Genomic DNA, 6000 nt, shown 5'->3' on the forward strand with positions numbered 1-6000 from the left:
CAGACCCTTCTTTCTTGCCTTGGGAAGCAGATTAAATAAAATAACAAGGCAGATGTTAGCTCCAGTTTGAAAAAGCAGAAGACTTTGTGAAATACTTGATTTTAAATGCTATTTTAGCAGGTGGGAGAAGCAGACTTATGCTGGCCAAAAAAAAGCCAAGAAAGGAAAGAAAGTCCCCCCTCAAATGTTACTAAAATGTCACATCACATAGAAATACTTTCAAAGAGGAAGATATGTTCTGTCCTGATGCACCGTTTCATAATATTGCGACATTTACATTCTAATGATAACTAAACTTTGATCTTTGGGAAATTATAGCACAAAGAGCCTGATTTGCTGTGATTTTGCCACCTCCCTGGGGGAACTAGATGCAGCCTGCAAACCTCACAGGGGTTAGGCAAACAGAAAAGAAGACAGTAAAATACTAGGAAAAATGGCTGTTTGGGTTACGTGTGCAGTCACGAAGATTAACCAGGTTGAACATTGGCGTTTGGGTTAAGGATAGCTACACAAAACCCATGTGAACACACTCTTCCACTTAGGAGGGCAGTGAGCTAAAGACATAAACCTAAACCTATCTATCTTTTACTGAGAGTGCCTCTTGAGAAGCTGGGAAGCAATGGGCTAAAGGGATTGCTAACCTTCAGCTTTATTCCTGATCCAAGTTGCAGAATTAGCACTAACACAGGGAGGAAAGCCTGTAAAAACCCTCCTTAAGGAGGGACTACCTCTGCATACAATTTAGCAGAGTACTGCTGGTGCTGCTCTCTGGGCAAGGCAGAAGCTACATTGTCTGTGTACTTTTGTGTGCTCTCACATGTCCTAATACAAATATATCTACTTTAGCAATGAATCTCTGGCTTGACATGAGGTGCAGAAAATATTTGCCTTGCTGGTGAAATACTGGCATTTGGATGCTGCTGCAAGGCAAATCCTCATTGCACAGTGGGGCCATTCTCTCTCCCCTCAAAGCCTAGAAGAAAACATTTTTCCTTCACGAATCCTTCCTTTCAAGAGCACAGCAGTTGCTGAGTTTTAAGGGATTATTGTATTTGCTTTGGGACACTGGGAAATTGGCTGCATTTAGTGTGAGTGCGTTAGGAAAGAGCAGTAGTACCTGGGTTTGTACCCCTGGGTGCTGAATGCCGGCAGCTACATCCTGAAGCTTAATGGTATATTATAGCAAGCAGGTTCCATGCAACAAGGGGATAGGAAAAAAAGGAATAGGCAACGCACAATAGCATGCAAACAAAGACGTTGTTTTGCTTTGGTAATCATCTGCTACTGTAACTGTCCTGTGTAATGTTGTGCTTCTCCAAACTGAAGAACCCTTTGGATTTCATTAAGGTCTCCCTGGCACAAGTACCTTCTGCCCCAAAGCAATTTTCAACAATTGCCCTTCAAAGTGCCATGTGGAACAGAGTCAATTAACTCGTAAGAATTAAAATCTGAGCAACATGTAATAAATCTAACTACTCCCTCCCGGGTGGAAATTTTCTGCAAGAAAGAACCTTCTTAGTGCCAGAGTGCTCAAGTTGACAGTCTCTGGTTTGGTTTTTCAGGCCCGGATTACCAAGTGATGTATGTTCCGTGTGTTCCAGTAGTTCGGTGATGCTGCTCATATGCATCTTTTCAATCTGTAGCAAATTATATGCAATGAGAGAAATACAGTTTTTACTGGTAGAATTCTTGCATAAGCTCTTCATACAATAATTCTGAACTTCAAAGAGTATAATAATATTACATTGCATAAAGGACTGCAATTCTCACATCTGAAACTGAAAAATGCCTTTTGTGACTGGCATGAACTCCTTAAGGGTTAGAGACAGTGTTCTCACATGCAGGGAAATTTCTGTAAAAGGAAATATAAGCTTTGCAAACTGTTTCTGGTTTGCTTTGTTATTAATGCTCAGTTAATTAATGCTTTATATTTAATTACAATAGTTTGCAATTCATGATTTTAAATGGGTTTAAAACCTAATAAGCATCAGACTGCAGAACAAATACCTTTCCTTTGTGCACAAAACCACTTCCAGCTTCTCAGCCTTTTGTAATATAAGTGCAGGAAAAAGAATTGAAAGTATGTACACAAAGGGAGGTACACTAGAACATTTTGTCTATTCACTGGAGCTGGATCATCAACATGACAAGAAAAATTAAACTGGGATTTAGAGGCACTTTTTTTACCTTGCAGAATGAAGAGCTTTCAGAATTTTATTTTAATTACCTTCTTGTTCAGATTTTCCTTTGTTGTCTGAAATATCAATGAGACTTTTGTCTTCTATTTTCCACTGCTATAAATCTCTTGAGTGAAATTGCTGCCTTCGAGTAAAAACAGAATAGAAGTGGAGACAAAAGCGCAAGAATGTTTAAGCAACAGATTCCATTCAGGAAAGAGAAGAAAGGAAAGAAAGTACATCTGAATGAAGCAACATTTCTAAATGGTTTAATTTTTTTCTCCTGAAGAAACTTTCTGACCTCCTTCAGGAAAGTTTTCCAAATCTGCTGTGAAGACAGCAGGGTAGAAGATGGACTGAGACACTGATAGAGATGGACTGCTTCCCCTGCTGAGCTCTGCCAGAAGGCAATGCCAACACAGATCTGTCCCCTTCCAGTTCCCTTACCCACTTCTCACTGCTAACCTGTCCCAGACTAAACTTCTAAGTTGTCTTGGGAAGAGCTAGCAGAAGTGCACTGAGGAAGCATGCTGCCTGGCCCTAGGAACTGGGTACTTCAGGTCACTGCAGCTCACACAGTGCAGCTGCTGAAACACAACAACATCAGCTCAGGGCAGATGAGTCCTTCTTTCCCAAAAGGTTATTTGAGAGAGGCAGACACAGAAGATGATAGTGCCTTATTCCTAGGAAAGGAGTATCCCTCCCACCAAGGCCAGCTGAAACCAGCATGGGTTCCAACTTAAACCCAGAGTGGTCAGCCTTGAGCACAAGTACCAGACACAGTAGGCTGCTGTAAAACAAGGCCAGGCTAACTAGCATAAACCTCTCAGAGCAGAAGTGCTGTGGCAGAGCTGTGAACCTGCTTGCAAGACTTCACACAGAAGCCAGCACCCTGCTGTGAAAAGTTTCAGTTCTTAAGAAAGAGCATTGCTCTGCCAGTCAAATGTGCTCACAGAAAGCCTTTGATCAGCTGGAGGAAACAGGATACTTGTTAAGAGAGAGCTTCAGTTAGTCACAACCTAACACAGAGAAACAAAAAATGAATGGTGAGGTCTTTTTAATCTCTCAATTATATTTTTAAATAGTGCTTCTGCTAAAAGGGGGGGGGGACGACGACATGATCTGGAAAGCATCTTCAGCATGTATAAACCCCAGGAACTGAAGACTTCTTGATACTTAGTATGAACGCAAATGGTGCTTCCCTGGTCTTTGTTGTCCTTTTTCCCAGTTTTTAATGGGTTTGACCTCTGGGCCCTTTACTCATCAACAGCTCTAGTGTAGCAAATAACAGGTATTACTGCAGTTGTTCTGAGCCCCAGAAAAGGATTATATTCACTTGCAGCAATGCTTGCCATCTCCGTGAGCAGCCCTTGCTGATGTACTGTACTTAATTGCATGGCACTCAGCAGCAGGTGCAGGATGTGGCTCTTGGGTGCTCTTTCATTCAGCCAGTGTGTTATCCCAAGGTAATGTGTTTCTGGGACATCAACAATTTAGGTTCAGTGTTGAGGTGTGTGGCAGAAATTATTTTATGTATGTAAAGCCATTTATTTTCTCTGCTCTTTACATCCGAAATGGGAAGAACCATGTTTTACCTGTAAGAGGCTAAGGTAGTATTAATTTACTGAGGTGTTCAGAGAATGATAGAACATCAGTGGCTAAAAGATATAGCAGAATGCCATCCATACCTATGTAATGTCTGAGAGATTGTCACTGGGTAGACATTATGTAGGGATTTTAAACAAAGGTGGACCATGGTGTGTCTCTGCAAGCTTAGAACAGGTGTCACTCTGCAAGGCTGAAGCAGAACATTCTGTCAGTTCAGGGGGAAAGCCTTCCCCTTGCTTTCTTGTCTACCTTTGGATAGCTTAAAGGATTACAGAATACTTTTCCTCAGAAAAAAGTGCCTCTGCAGAAGACAAGATTTAAAAAGGTCAATTCTTATCAGACAACTGCAACCGAATTTTGAGTTAAAATTTAATAGCAGCTGCCTTAGCCTAATATATGGCTTGCAAAGTGAAAGGCTGCCAGACAAAATATCAGCATGTTTCTCTATCTGTCTCTCTATCTGGTGTTTATTCTATTTTATGGCCCAGTCAAGAAAGGAAACAATAAATACACAAGTGTCTGTGAACTACTTTGCCAGAAAAGTCGGTGTAAGCAGAAAGTCCCACTCCTCATGTTAAGACTAGCAATCTTTATAATTGACAGTTTTCTCTCCTTCTGTAGAGAGCTCCAAGACCCATTGCCCACAGCTCTCTGCTCTGCTGACAGCCTCAGGGATTGGCGTGCCCAGATGAGCAGGGATGTCTCTCCCCAGCTGTGCCCACATCCTTGATGGCACTGGCTGCTATGTCCCTCTCCCTCACCACATGGGAGGAGTGGTAGAATTTTAGGAAAGAAAATGCAATTCCAGACACAAAAGAGGGAGAATGGCTGAAGCCAGGTCTGCCTCAAATGCCCGCCTTTCTTGTCAGCAGTTGGGTTGCAACAGAAGACTCAGATCACCATGCTGCTCTCTAAAAACCATCTCTGTAATGAATTCTGACCCTTAGTGCTTGTTGCCTTCCAGAAACTTTTGTGAGAAGATGCATGAAGACAGGGAGGATGCATGAAGACAGCCACGACTGGACCCTGGTCAGCTCAGGTGGTGTGGTGGTACGTGTGAAGCCCCATGAGCCTGTCCAGTGAAAGTCCACAGAAAGCACTGTGATTTGCTTTCCTTCTCCCATGTATGGCAATAGCCAGAGTATGGTAAATAGGGAAGCCAGACCACTGAACAGCTGCAGATCATCAATGTTTACACATATGGGAAATATAGATGTATAGAATCATGGAATAGTTTTGGTTGGAAGGGACCTTCAGAGGTCATCTAGTCCAACCCCCCTGCATGGTTGTTTTCATTCTGCTTTCATGTTGCCATGCTGCTTGCAAGGAAGAGCAACCCCTTCTGAAAGCAAAAGCAGTGACTAAGAGAGCCAGAAGAGCTATACAGTAATTTGAAACGCTTTGACTTGTTTGCCTATTATACCACAACTTCCCTGTAAATACGTGTTGTTGTAATCGTAGCACTGGTTCCTCTTCTATGCCAATAGTCTACTGATAAATCCCTCAGTGTGATGTGTGCAATAGTAAATTGTGCTGATTAGCCCTTCAAGAGGGGCTAATGAAAATCACATTAACACTGTTTAACTAAAAGGTAAATAAGGAAATCTGTTGGAAGTGGGCAAATATTTGGCATCAGTCATGTGTTTCTGTGAACAAACCTTCTTAGAGTGGCTGCTGTTGCTGCCACTGTGTATAAGGAGCCATGCTTACAGGTGAGGAGTAACAACTGATGTTGCTAAAATGGGTAATGTCAATATTTTGGTTTACAGCTGATGAACTTGCTCATACAATACATACTGTGCAGTAATAATAATTTCAGGGTTATCAGGAATCGAGTCATTTTCAGAGCCATGAATACAGACCAGACAACTTGATAAAATCACCTAATTTCTAATGGCTTCATTAGGTAACTGTAATGCTTGACTAAAAAGAAAAGCGGTGAAGTTAAGGGATTGAATGAGCACAGTTTCTAGAATACATTTATATGGCCATTCACCATAATAACCTGTGAAAGATTAAGTGAGGTTTTATACTCTGTTTGCTTTCACTAATATCATGATAAGAGCAAGCTACGTGACTGTTCCCTTGAAAACATGTGCAGTTCTCTCTCGTTCTTGATAACTGCAGGCTAATCCAGCAAGGAGTTTTAGAGTAATTCCAAGGTTGAAGTTACTAGGGAAAGGACTTGTACCCAGAGATGGCTCTCCTTATGCTC

This window comes from Pezoporus wallicus, unplaced genomic scaffold (assembly GCF_028554395.1).
Source record: "Pezoporus wallicus isolate ANWC-B61680 ecotype Strahan unplaced genomic scaffold, APGP_CSIRO_Pwel_v1 contig_227, whole genome shotgun sequence".
NCBI classification, from domain to species: Eukaryota; Metazoa; Chordata; class Aves; order Psittaciformes; family Psittacidae; genus Pezoporus; species Pezoporus wallicus.